Source organism: Oncorhynchus mykiss, chromosome 2 (assembly GCF_057628025.1).
Source record: "Oncorhynchus mykiss isolate SJ-2025 chromosome 2, ASM5762802v1, whole genome shotgun sequence".
In the NCBI taxonomy this organism is placed as follows: Eukaryota; Metazoa; Chordata; class Actinopteri; order Salmoniformes; family Salmonidae; genus Oncorhynchus; species Oncorhynchus mykiss.
This window is the reverse complement of record NC_143023.1, coordinates 80,032,395-80,047,215: the sequence shown is the minus strand read 5'-3', so window position 1 is coordinate 80,047,215 and position 14,821 is coordinate 80,032,395. Positions and strand designations below refer to the sequence as shown.

Genomic DNA, 14,821 nt, shown 5'->3' with positions numbered 1-14,821 from the left:
AATGATGGACAGATATAGCACTGTTGCAGAGAAAACGACAAAGGCAACATGTGAGATTGCTTGGATACTCGCGAGAAACAAAAAGGCCTAAACAGATGCAAAGATTGTCAAAGAATGTTTTTTGGCCGGAGTCAAAATATTGTTTGATGATTTAACGAACAAGGGAGCTATTTTAAAGCAAATTCAGGGACTGCAACTCTTAGAATCGACCATAACAAGATTCATAGAAGACATTGGCGACGACATCGGTAAGCAACTGATTACTGACATATCCATGGTGCTAAGTCTTAGTATTGCGCTTGATGAAAGCACTGATGTAATTGCCCAATAATGTGTTCGTGTCCTCCTCCCTCAAAACGAGTCATTCAGAGAGGAACTTTTATGTTTACTGCCCCTTCAGGGACAAACATGAGGAGAGGATATTCTGAATTCCCTTGTTACGTTTTTTGCTGATAATTATATTGACTGGTCAAATCTGGCATCTGTGTGCACTGACCGTGCCACAAACATGCAAGGGAAGGTGAAAGGACTCAACAATGAACACTGTGAAACAAAAACAGTGAAACAGACTGACCAATGCACACCTGGATTGCCTCACAAGGATAGAAAAAAACGGACTATACATTTAGAATTAATTCAGTCAAGGAGCATAAGGGACATTTTCGCTCATCCAACTACTGAGGTAACCCTTAACTTGGGTCTTTTACATGTGATGTAGCCTATTTGATGTGTGTATGTGTATATTTGTGATGTGCTGTACACCAAATCAATTGCATGTGCTCTATTTCTCTTAATTTGCTCTCAATTGATAATATTGGAAGAAAAAGTACAACAAATTAAAGATCTGTATGATTGTCTCAACCCAAAGTGGCCCCCTTACAAAAAAGTGAGTAACACTGTCTTAAAGTAATGATGTACTGTCATTTCTCTTTGTTGGTTCTTGCCATAATATGGACTTGGTCTTTTACCAAATGGGGCTCTCTTCTGTATACCACCCCTACCTTGTGACAACACAACTTATTGGATGTGTGTGAGAGAGGCAACAAACCCAGATAGCACAGATACCTCTTCCCAACGAATGTATACATGATGCAACAGGAAGATGTTGTTAAGACATCGCTTGCTAATTGGCAAGATGTCTGACAGATGCATTTAGAATACCCACATTCAAAATTCTACAGTAAAATACATTTATCTAACATGGTGGCAAGGAGATTCAATGCCAGGGTCGCCACAGCATTTCCTCTGTGTGCATGCTCAGTTCTATTCAAGGTAATTTAGCCCAAAACCTATTGAGGGGAGCGAGACACAACAGGTTGCCTGTTTAAAAGCATTGTACTGTGAAGGAAAAGTTTAGTCTTTGATAGACTCTTATTCAATGTTCAGAGGACAAGCTAAATTAGCTCAGCCAGAGTAGGCGAAATATAGAAGGGGCATAGAAAGGTGTGCCGATTAAAAAAATAAATCACAGCAATATGCAACTCCATAATCAGTAAGTGTTGTTTTGCAGACAAAGAAGATTTGGCCAGGGTTTAGTTTTATCAATAAATTAACCTGTTAGAGCTCTAGGGGCGCTATTTCATTTTTGGATAAAAAACGTTCCCGTTTTAAGCGCGATATTTTGTCACGAAAAGATGCTCGACTATGCATATTATTGGATATATCATTGGAAGATTGACCATAAGAGACTACATTTTCCAAGTGTCCGCCTGGTGTCCTGCGTCGAATTCGGTGCGCAATTGCCAGCTGCTTCTACTTTACCATTTGATTCAGGGGAGAAAGCATGTGTCCAAGAACGATGTATCAATGAAGAGATATGTGAAAAACACCTTGATGATTGATTCTAAACAACGTTTGCCATGTTTTCAGTCGATATTATGGAGTTAATTTGGAAAAAAGTTCGCGTTTTGAGGACTGAATTTTCGGATTTGTTTTGGTAGCCAAATGTGATGTATAAAACGGAGCTATTTCTAATACACAAGGAATCTTTTTGGAAAAACTGAGCATCTGCTATCTAACTGAGAGTATCCTCATTGAAAACATCAGAAGTTCTTCAAAGGTAAATTATTTTATTTGAAGGCTTTTATGTTTTTGTTAATGTTGCGTGCTGGATGCTAACGCTAATGCTAACGCTAAATGCTAACGCGAAATGCTAACGCTAGCTAGCTACTTTTACACAAATGATTGTTTTCCTATGGTTGAGAAGCATATTTTGAAAATCTGAGATGACAGTGTTGTTTACAAAAGGCTAAGCTTGAGAGATGGCATATTTATTTCATTTCATTTGCGATTTTCATAAATAGTTAACGTTGTGTTATGCTAATGAGCTTGCTGATAGATTTACACAATCCTGGATACAGGGGTTTTTTCATAGCTAAACGTGACGCAGAAAACGGAGCGATTTGTCCTAAACAAATAATCTTTCAGGAAAAACTGAACATTTGCTATCTGAGAGTCTCCTCATTGAAAACATCTGAAGTTCTTCAAAGGTAAATGATTTTATTTGAATGCTTTTCTGTTTTTTTGTGTAAATGTTGCCAGCTGAATGCTAATGCTAAATGCTACGTTAGCCATCAATACTGTTACACAAATGCTTGTTTTGCAATGCTTGAGAAGCATATTTTGAAAATCTGAGATGACAGTGTTAACAAAAGGCTAAGCTTGAGAGCTAGCATATTTATTTCATTTCATTTGCGATTTTCATGAATAGTTAACGTTGCGTTATGGTAATGAGCTTGAGTCTGTATTCACGATCCCGGATCCGGGATGGGGAGATCAGAAAGGTTAAAGCGCTTACCCTTTCTAGCGTAGGTGTTCCGCTAGCGGAACCCCTCGACAACATTCTGCTGAAAAGGCAGCGGGCGAAATTAAAAAATATTTTTTAGAAATATGTCATTTTCACACATTAACAAGTTCCAATAAAGCAAATGAAAGATAAACATCTTGTTAACCTCTAGCGGCGAGCAATCCCGTATCCGGGAGCGTAATCATAGCCTCAAGCGCATTACCATAACGCAACGTGTCCTATTCATGAAAATCGCAAATGAAATGAAATAAATATATTCAAACACAAGCTTAGCCTTTTGTTAACACTGTCATCTCAGATTTTCAAAATATGCATTACAGCCAACGCTAGACAAGCATTTGTGTAAGTTTAGCATGGCATAATGCTATGCTAGGCTGTGCTGGCAGCAGGCAACATTTTCACAAAAATGAGAAAAGCAACCAAATTAAATCATTTACCTTTGAAGAACTTCAGATGCTTTCACTCAGGAGACTCCCAGTTAGATAGCAAATGTTCCTTTTTTCCAAAAATAATATTTCTGTAGGCAAAAAACTGTCTGTTCACCCTGCTTGGCTGAGAGATCGACTGAAAATACTTCAACTATAACGGCAAACTTTTTTCAAAATTTGCTCCATAATATCGACAGAAACACGGCAAACGTTGTTTAGGATCCATCCTCAAGGTGTTTTTAACATATGCATTCGATAATATATCCGTGGATGCAGTTGGTTTCTCATAAGAAACTATTGGAAAAATGGCTACCTCAGTATTTTACGCAAGATTTTCTCCCGGAGACACCATACATCCATATGCCCTATATGGTCTCTTACAGCCATTCTCCAATGGAAATGCCTAAAAAGACGTTACAGTGCTGCAGACACCTTAGGGAAAACGTGGAAAACGTTAGCTGACTCCTAGCTCCTCCACAGCCATATAAGGAGTCTTTGCCATGAGGCGGTTTCAAAAAATGCGGCACTTCCAGATTGGATTTTTATCTGGGTTTCGCCTGTAACATCAGTTCTGTGGCACTCACAGACAATATCTTTGCAGTTTTGGAAACGTCAGAGTGTTTTCTTTCCAAATCTGTCAATTATATGCATAGTCGAGCATCTTTTTGTGACAAAATACCTTGTCGTATGATTATGTTAGGTCATAGCCAAGTCAAAAAAACACAGCCATTTTTCCAGCCAACGTTAGGAGTCACAAAACGCAGAAATATAGATAAAATGAATCACTAACCTTTGATGATCTTCATCAGATGACACTCATAGGACATCATGTTACACAATACATGTTTGTTTTGTTCGATAATGTGCATATTTATATCCAAACATCTCAGTTTACATTGGCACGTTACGTGCAGTAATGTTTTGATTCCAAAACATCCGGTGATTTTGCAGAAATACTCATAATAAACATTGATAAAAGATACAACTGTTGTTCACAGAATTAAAGATAGACTTCTCCTTAATGCAACCGCTGTGTCAGATTTCAAAACATTTTTCAGAAAAAGCATAATCTGAGAATGGCTCTGAGCCCAATCTAGCCAGAGAAGTATCAGCCATTTTGGAGTCAACAGAAGTTAGAAATAACACTATAAATATTCACTTACCTTTGATGATCTTCATCAGAAGGCACTCCCAGGAATCCCAATTCGACAATAAATGACTGATTTGTTAGCGAGCCAAGTAATCCATATTCATAAGGCGCGAGCACTTCGTCCAGACAAACTCTAAAGGTTCCATTACAGGTAGTAGAAACAAGTGAAACGATGTATGGAATCAATCTTTAGGATGTTTTTAACATAAAACATCAATAATGTTCCAACCAGAGAATTGTTATTTCTGAAGAAAAGCACTGGAACAAGAGCTAACTCTGTCGAGAGCGCGTCACGAGCCTGAGACACTATGCCAGACCACTGACTCAAACAGGTCTCATGAGCCCCTCCTTTATAGTAGAATCCTCAAACCAATTTCTAAAGACGGTTGACATCTAGTGGAAGCCGTAGGAAGTGCAACTTGACTCCATAGACACTGTGTATTCGGTATGCCAAGCTTTGAAAAACTACAAACCTCAGCTATCCCACTTCCTGGTTGGATTTTTCACAGGTTTTCGCCTGCCATATGAGTTCTGTTATCCTCTAGTGACTCCCCATCCCGCGTGCGAGAGCGTAATCATCGACTGACACTAATTAGTATAACGCAATGGATATAAATATTCCTAGAAATATTCCTATTCATGAAAATCACAAGTGAAATATATTGAGACACAGCTTAGCCATTTGTTAATCACCCTGTCATCTCAGATTTTCAAAATATGCTTTACAGCCAAAGCTAGAAAAGCATTTGTGTAAGTTTATCGATAGCCTAGCATAGCATTTTGTCCAGCTAGCAGCAGGTAACTTGGTCACGGAAATCAGAAAAGCAATCAAATTAAATAGTTTACCTTTGATGAGCTTCGGATGTTTTCACTCACGAGACTCCCAGTCAGATAGCCAATGTTCCTTTATTCCAAAAATATTATTTTTGTAGGCGAAATTGCTCCGTTTGTTCTTCACGTTTGGCTGAGAAATCGCCTGGAAATGGCAGTCACGAAAAAGGCCAAAAATATTCCAAATTAACTCCATAATATCGACAGCAACATGGCAAACGTTGTTTATAATCAATCCTCAAGGTGTTTTTCAAATATCTATTTGATAATATATCCACCGGGACAATTGGTTTTTCAGTAGGACCGATTGGAATAATGGCTAACTCTGTATTTTACGCGAGAATCACTCTGGGAGCCATCAGTTGCGCAATGTAGCCGCTTACGGGTATTCTTCAAGATAAATGTGTAAAACTATGTCACAATGCTGTAGACACCTTGGGGAATACGGAGAAAAAGTAATCTGGTTGATAGCCCATTCACTGCTCAATAGGGATGTATTGGAACGCAGAGCTTTCAAAAGATGTGTCACTTCCGGATTGGATTTTTCTCAGACTTTCGCCTGCAATATCAGTTTTGTTATACTAAGACAATATTTTTACAGTTTTGGATACTTTAGAGTGTTTTCTATCCTAAGCTGTCAATTATATGCATATTCTAGCTTGTTGTCCTGACAAAACATCCCGTTTACTACGGGAACGTTATTTTTCCAAAAATGAAAATACTTCCCCCTAGTCACAAAAGGTTATACTCACAGACATCATTCAAACAGTTTTAGAAACTTCAGAGGTTTCTATACAATACTACTAATAATATGCATATACAGTGGGGCAAAAAGTATTTAGTCAGCCACCAATTGTGCAAGTTCTCCCACTTAAAAAGATGAGAAATCCAGAAAATCACATTGTAGGATTTTTTATGAATTTATTTGCAAATTGTGGAAAATAAGTATTTGGTCAATAACAAAAGTTTATCTCAATACTTTGTTATATACCCTTTGTTGGCAATGACAGAGGTCAAATGTTTTCTGTAAGTCTTCACAAGGTTTTTACACACTGTTGCTGGTATTTTGGCCCATTCCTCCATGCAGATCTCCTCGAGAGCAGTGATGTTTTGGGGCTGTTGCTGGGCAACACGGACTTTCAACTCCCTACAAAGATTTCCTATGGGGTTGAGATCTGGAGACTGGCTAGGCCACTCCAGGACCTTGAAATGCTTCTTACGAAGCCACTCCTTCGTTGCCCGGGCGGTGTGTTTGGGATCATTGTCATGCTGAAAGACCCAGCCACGTTTCATCTTCAATGAGGTTTTCACTCAAAATCTCACGATACATGGCCCCATTCATTCTTTCCTTTACATGGATCAGTCGTCCTGGCCCCTTTGCAGAAAAACAGCCCCAAAACATGATGTATCCACCCCCATGCTTCACAGTAGGTATGGTGTTCTTTGGATGCAACTCAGCATTCTTTGTCCTCCAAACACGACGAGTTGAGTTTTTACCAAAAAGTTATCTTTTGGTTTCATCTGACCATATGACATTCTCTCAATCTTCTTCTGGATCATCCAAATGCTCTCTAGCAAACTTCAGACGGGCCTGGACATGTACTGGCTTAAGCAGGGGGACACGTCTGGCACTGCAGGATTTGAGTCCCTGGCGGCATAGTGTGTTACTGATGGTAGGCTTTGTTACTTTGGTCCCAGCTCTCTGCAGGTCATTCACTAGGTCCCCCCGTGTGGTTCTGGGATTTTTGCTCACCGTTCTTGTGATCATTTTGACCCCACGGGGTGAGATCTTGCGTGGAGCCCCAGATCGAGGGAGATTATCAGTGGTCTTGTATGTCTTCCATTTCCTAATAATTGCTCCCACAGTTGATTTCTTCAAACCAAGCTGCTTACCTATTGCAGATTCAGTCTTCCCAGCCTGGTGCAGGTCTACAACTTTGTTTCTGGTGTCCTTTGACAGCGCTTTGGTCTTGGCCATAGTGGAGTTTGAGTTTGAGTTTATTTTTTTATTTTTACAGGGACAGTGCACATTAATCAACGTTTCAGTAAAAGTGCCGGTTTTAGCCAGCTGGCTAATTTTCAACCGCAGTCCCTGGGCAGGTTATTAAAAACAATTACAATATAGACAATAGCAGCATAGAACAAGCAAGACATAGCAACATAGGACAAGCAAGACGTAGCATACAGACAGAGCAACATAAAACAAAAAGCAGCAAGACAAAATTCATAAAAGCAACAAAGTGTTTCCACACCTCACAAGCTACAGACAACAGACAACATGGAAAGCGGCAACACACAGCTAGGGACCATGTTCACAAATCTGATTGACCTTTAGCCATGTCTTCAAGCATTTTGTGAAAGTGTGATATGTGGTGCAGTTATGTGTGTCTGATGGCAGTGTATTCCAGACATGGGAAGCTCTCACAGAGAATGCAGATTTACTAAAGGTGCTTTTCCTTAGGGGAACTATACAGTCACCTCTCATGGCAGACCTTCTGGATCTGCTGCCATATGTCTGGGTTTTCTGTTTAACAAAAATATTGAGTGGAGGGGGAGCCAGGCCTTTAAGGATCTTGAATACAAGACATGCATCGGTGTATTGCACAAGATTTTCCCAACTCAAGAGCTCATGCTTTCTAAGGATGTGACAATGATGATGGCTATTGGGCTTCCTATCAAGCACTTTGAGAGCCTGTTTGTAGACAGACTGAATAGGTTTTAATGTTGTACAGCAAGCTTGGGCCCAACTAGTCAAGCAGTTTGTTAAGTGGGGGAGTATCATAGATTTGAAGTACAGTTTTGCTACCTCTGTAGTCAAACAATTTCGTATAAATCAGTAATTAGCTAGGTTGAATTTGGTTATTTGAATTACCTTTTTCACATGCTTTTTAAAAGAGAGGTTGGAATCAAGTATGATGCCAAGGAACTTAAAATCGGATACCACCTGGAGCTTCTCCCCTGACACATAGACATCTGGCTCAGTAGCATCTGTTGCCCTCTTTGTGAAGAACATGCAAACAGTTTTTTTCACATTGAGATGCAAACACGAGTCACTGAGCCACTTTGTAACCTGGACCATTACAGTAGTGAGTTCTTGTGCAGCTTGTTGTTTACTCTTTGCATGCACATATATCACTGTATCATCTGCATACATTTGAACTTCAGACCCGGTACAGACATAAGGCAGATCATTAATGTACAGGCTGAACAGGAGGGGCCCCAGTATTGACCCTTGGGGCACACCCACATCATAGCTACGAGTGGGCGACAGCTCATTGCTCACTCTGACACACTGAGTTCTGCCTTCCAGGTATGATTTCATCCATCTCAAGGCATCAGGGGAAAAGTTGAACTTGGACAATTTTGTGATGAGAATCTCATGGTTAACAGTATCAAAAGCCTTCCTTAGGTCCAGAAACACAGCCCCAACAGCACCCCCTTTGTCCATCTTGGACTTCACATTTTCAAGAAGAAAGCAGTTGGCTGTTTCTGTGGAGTGTTTCGCTCTGAAGCCAAACTGCATGGAGTGTAATGTGAAGGGGCTGTTGTTGAGGTGGGCAATTAGTAGCTGCTACACACTTTTCAACAACCTTTGACACCACAGGTAGTATACTAATGGGCCTGTAGTTACTCAGTTTGGAGTGTGACTGTTTGAGGTTGTGGACAGGTGTCTTTTATACTGATAACAAGTTCAAACAGGTGCCATTAATACAGGTAAAGAGTGGAGAACAGAGGAGCCTCTTAAAGAAGAAGTTACAGGTCTGTGAGAGCCAGAAATCTTGCTTGTTTGTAGGTGACCAAATACTTATTTTCAACCATGATTTTCAAATAAATTCATTAAAAATCCTACAATGTGATTTTCTGGATTTTTTTTCTCATTTTGTCTGTCATAGTTGAAGTGTACCTATAATGAAAATTACAGGCCTCTCTCATCTTTTTAAGTGGGAGAACTTGCACAATTGGTGGCTGACTATATACTTTTTTGCCCCACTGTATATGTTCTCTGTTTTCCCCCCTATTGCACACCAGGCTGGTTTCTCCTCTTTCCTCACCCAGTCTGATACTCCTGGGAGGCCCATGATGGGGAGGAGCAGAGGTCAGATGGCCCCTGGGGGGGCCCTGATACCTGTACCATGATCAGACACTCATTTCACTATGCCTGCTCTTCCGCTCTGCTCTGCTCTGCTTTTCTCCTTCTCTGGGGAAAGAGGCTGTATGCTTGGGCTGTTTAGGGCTCTTCCTAGCTCTCAGGTATGTTCTCCCATTCACGCTGAACGAAAATCTCCTTTTTTAAATTTGACCTCCCTGAAAATACAATAAAGCCCTGAAGGAGAGACTTCTTCCACTGAGAGAAATATAGAGGTCTCCTCTTATTGATGTTCTTTATTCGACAACAAATGGAAGGATGAGAATGGAAGTGCTAGCTATTTTGAGGGCCGGGAGAAAATTAAGAAGGAGTTGTTCCTATTAATCTCAAATGCATGTCTTCATTAGGAAAAGGCACACTGCACATTTCTACCTATATTCATTAAGCCCATGGCTCTTAGTGTTTTCTGGCGGTTCATGGCCATACAATAGAGCTTATATGTGAAATTGGCCTAATTTTAGAACTGAAATATAAATGTGCTAAACTGATTCCACCAAGCTGTAAAATATGATCTTCCTATAAAAAAATTATATGAATAAGTAATGAACTTCTGAACTGCCATTGAGCTCATAGCCATTAACACAGTGTCTTCCTGGAGAAAACAAACATTCATTATTTTCATATTTGTCCATCTAAATCTTTTAGTAATATTATATCTGAGAGATCATTCAATCTTAACTTAGTTTCCCCTATAGTCTATGCAACACATTTGTTTGTAACAGGGTACTGGTCTGAACATTATGTTCCTTCAAATATACTCAACAAAAATATAAAACGCAACATGCAACAATTTTAAATATTTTACTGGGTTACAGTTCATATGAAATCAGTTCATATGAAATCAGTCAATTCCAATAAATTAATTAGGCCCTAATTTATGGATTTTACATGACTGAGCAGGGGCGGAGCCATGGATGGGACTGAGAGGACAAAGGCCCACCCACTGGGGAGCCAGACCTAGCCAATCAGAATGAGTTTTTCCCCTCAAAAGGGATTTATTAGAGACAGAAATACTCCTGAATTTCATCAGCTGTCTTGGTGGCTGGTCTCAGACGATCCCACAGGTGAAGAAGCCGGATGTGGAGGTCCTGGGCTGTTGTGGTTACACGTGGTGTATGATTGTGTGGCCGATTGGCCAAATTGTCTAAAATGATGTTGGTGGCAGCTTATGGTAGATGAATGAACATTAAATTCTCTGGCAACAGCTCTGGTGGACATTCCTGCAGTCAGCATGCCGATTGCATTTCCCTCAAAACTTGAGACATCTATAGGTTTGTTTTTGTGACAAAACTGCACATTTTAGAGTGGCCTTGTATTGTCCCCAGCACAAGGTGCACATGTGTAATGGTCATGCTGTTTAATCAGCTTCTTGATATGCCACACCTGCCAGGTGGCTAGAATATCTCAGCAAAGGAGAAATGCTCACTGACAGGGATGCTAACAAATTTGTGCATACAATTTGAGAAATTACTGGGATCTTTTATTTCAGCACATGAAACATGGGACCAACAGCAGGCCAACACTTTACATTCACTGAGATAACATCACAATGGCTAAAACTTCATTTTAAAGTGGGTAGCTAGAAAGTAAACATTAAGCTATTAAAAGTTGTGATTTAAACTTACTTTGTGATTTAGTGCCTATAGACACTTTCTTTAGTAGCATTGCTGACTATGAATGTCAAACACAATGATGACCCATGTTCAAGAAACAGTCACAATACCTCAAGATGAGAGGGAAGAAGGTTTCATACATTTTGTAGGGCATTTTGTTAAGTCAACTTATCTCACGTCTGAATAGAGCCCTTAGTCTAAAGATTAGCAAGGTCCAGTGTGAATGTTCTATTGTCGTGTATCATATACTGTCTCTAGGACCAGGAGTTCTTTATGGTCAGGTCACTTGGCCAGGGAAAAACGCCTGTTCATTGAAAGGAAAGAAATAAGGAAAGGTAGCATAGACATAATCAAAAATAGAGAAATAAGGTAAGGGAATATTTTAAAGATGTGAGGGTAGCTCAAGACAATGTGCCTAGTGGATGTTGGGAAGAGAAAGGGAATGGGGTGCCGGGAGCCGAGACGTACTCCATGGCTTTGTCCGAGGAAAACAAATTAAATGATGCATTCCATCCAATCAGGGTTTGGGGAACGATCCATCACACTCAGGGGGGGCCAAAGAAATACACTACTCATGTAAATTAAACCCCCAGAGCGGCTCTGGTTTGGGACAGATCATTTTCCTTCACTTATTCATTGATTTTCCTCACCACTCTCCACCAACGGCGGGATCTGCCTTCCAGGACCTATATACTAAGCAGTGTCAGAGGAAAGCCCCAAAATTGTCAAAGACTCCAGTCACAAAGTCATAGACTGTTCTCTCTGCTATCGCACAGCAAGTGGGGCCAGAGTGCCAAGTCTAGGACCAAAAGGCTCCTTAACAGCTTCTACCCACAAGCCATAAGAATGATGAACAGTTAATCCGGCCGCCGGACAATTTACATTGACATCCTCCCTCCATTTGTTTTTTACACTGCTGCTACTCGCTGTTTATTATCTATGCATAGTCACTTCACTCCTACCTACATGTACAAATTTCCTCGACTAACCTGTACCCCCGCACATTGACTCTGTACCGGTACCACCTGTACATACTGTAGCCTCGTAGCCTTGTTATTTAATTGTGTTACTAAAAAAAAAATATCACCTTTGTTTAACCAGGTAGGTTAGTTGATAAGAAGTTCTCATTTACAACTGCGACCTGGCCAAGATAAAGCAAAGCAGTTCGACACATACAACAACACAGAGTTACACATGGAATAAACAAACATACAGTCAATAATACAGTAGAAAAAGTCTATATACAGTATGTGCAAATGAGGTAAGATAAGGGAGGTAAGGCAATAAATAGGCCATGGTAGTGAAGTAATTACAATATAGCAATTAAACACTGGAATGGTAGATGTGCAGAAGATGAATGTGCAAGTAGAGATACCAGGGTGCAAAGGAGCAAGACAAATAAATAAATACAGTACGGGGAAGAGGAAGTTGGATGTACTATTTACAGATGTGCTATGTACAGGTGCAGTGATCTGTGAGCTGCTCTGACAGCGGGTGCTTAATGCTAGTGAGGGAGATATGAGTCTCCAGCATCAGTGATTTTTGCGGTTCTTTCCAATCATTGGCAGCAGAGAACTGTAAGGAAATGCGGTCAAAGGAAGAATTGGCTTTGGAGGTGACCAGTGAGATATACCTGCTGGAGTGCGTGCTACGGGTGGGTGCTGCTATGGTGACCAATGAGCTGAGATAAGGCGGGGCTTTACCTAGTAGAGACTTGTAGATGACCTGGAGCCAGTGGGTTTGGCGATGAGTATGAAGCGATGGCCAGCCAACGAGAGTGTACAGGTCACAGTGGTGGGTAGTATATGGGGCTTTGGTGACAAAATGGATGGCACTGTGATTGACTGCATCCAAATTGTTGAGTAGAGTGTTGGAGGCTATTTTGTAAATAACATTGCCGAAGTCAAGGATCGGTAAGACGGTCAGTTTTACGAGGGTATGTTTGGCAGCATGAGTGAAGGATGCTTTGTTGTGAAATAGGAAGCCAATTCTGGATTTAATTTTGGATTGGAGATGCTTAATGTGAGTCTGGAAGGAGAGTTTACAGTCTAACCAGACACCTAGGTATTTGTAGTTGTCCACATATTCTACGTCAGAACCGTTCAGAGTAGTGATGCTGGACGGGCGGCCAGGTGCGGGCAGTGATCAGTTGAAGAGTATGCATTTAGTTTTACTTACATTTAAGAGCAGTTGGAGGCCACGGAAGTAGAGTTGTAATGGCATTGAAGCTCGTCTGGAGGTTAGTTAACACCGTGTTGAATTCTGCACGTGACAAATAAAGTTTGATTTGATCTGCTCCTCAGATGGCTTGAGGCTTGAGACAATGGCTCTCTCTGAAGAATAGAGAGCCCCTCAGCATTCCTTAGTGTGGAAGTGGAGTATACTACATGGCCTTCGATTGTTGAGCTGACAAGATTGTATTTTTTACAAGGGTTTTTGTGATCGACATGAACATGAGTGGGTTGTCACATAATAATTCATGACAGATCTTCTCATGATGGAAAATCCTTGAAGATGTTGAGTTTGATGTTGAATTATCCGCAATAACAGTCTGCCAAAACACGTGCATTCGATACGTCTAAATGGATTCCTCTTCTCTTTCAGGATCTCCTACGCACTTAGCAGAAAGGCAGTCTACTTCCTGCTTACACGATGCTCACTTCATCTTGGTTGTTTTTTAAACAGTCAAAAACAAGATTTGCATGTTTTGGGGAGCAGAAAGGAAAATCTGGATTAAATCAAGCTAAGCTTATTAACGGATGGGAGATTTTTAATAAGATTGAGAGAGGCTAAGCCTGAGCCGCTGCCTGCCTCCATATGGGCCTCATTCCACCAGATACAGCAGGTGATTAGTAACACAAAGTGTGTATGTATATCTTCTCACCGAACACCTTGGCACTGAAGAAAAACAGAGATTTTAGCGGCTGAAGCCCAAGCTTACAAACTGGACCAGTGATGTAAAGATGGTGTCACTGCAACTCAACTAGGTAATATCCAGCTGGTTGCTTTTCCCTTGAGTATAAAAGTGGCCTTTCATTTACCAAGAAGTGATATTTGCATGTGTAAATTGATGGCCTGAAAGGGTCCACTTGCAAAACAATTATGAAATAACTCTCTTAGGTCTAATCTTTAAAATAATTTGGAAATTATTCAGACCCCTTGACTTTTTCCACATTTTGATACGCTATAGCCTTATTCTAAAATGGATTAAAAAACAATAATTCTCATCAATCTACGCACAATACTCCATAATGACAAAGCGAAAACAGATTTTCAGAATTTTAGCTAATTTATTCACCGCAAAAAAAACAGAAAAACCTTGTTTATATAAGTATACCAAAACAAATTATGTTTGCTTTGTCATTATGGGGTATTGTGTGTATATTGATGAGGGGAAAAACCATTTAATCCATTCTAGAATGAGGCTGTAACGCAACAAAGTGTGGAAAAAGTCAAGGGGTCTGAAAACTTTCCGATGCACGTTAAATCATAAAGCAATTGCAAAGACCAGTGACCTGCACTATAATGAGCTAATGATGTTGGAGTTATAATATATTATGAGGATAATGACATCATTATAACAATGTATTTATGATTTACAGTATGTTATGCTCTGTTAGGTTCTGGGACATGTTATAAATAATCTATTTGAGGTGCATTGAGGCTGAAATCAAACTTAAATGTGACAAGGTTCAAGACATTACATGAATACCAATGTGCAGTTGAAGTTGGAAGTTTACATACACCTTAGCCAAATATATTTAAACTCAGTTTTTCACAATTCCTGACATTTAATCCTAGTAAAAATTCCCTGTCTTAGGTCAGTTAGGATCACCACTTTTAAGA

General features: G+C 40.1%; 1 long non-coding RNA gene across 2 annotated transcripts in view; it reads left to right on the top strand.

The window, feature by feature from the left end:
• The window catches only part of LOC149985245 (uncharacterized), a 568,030-nt gene that overhangs the window by 242,937 nt on the left and 310,272 nt on the right, over nt 1–14,821 (top strand). Inside the window, exons 1-2 of one of the 2 annotated variants that reach the window (XR_016488538.1) lie at nt 1,709–2,059; nt 2,428–2,489. The exons of the other annotated variant lie outside the window; for it this stretch is intronic. This is a non-coding gene — a long non-coding RNA (uncharacterized LOC149985245). Of the gene's footprint in view, nt 1–1,708; nt 2,060–2,427; nt 2,490–14,821 lie in introns of those variants that run through there. 2 annotated transcript variants of the gene reach the window in all.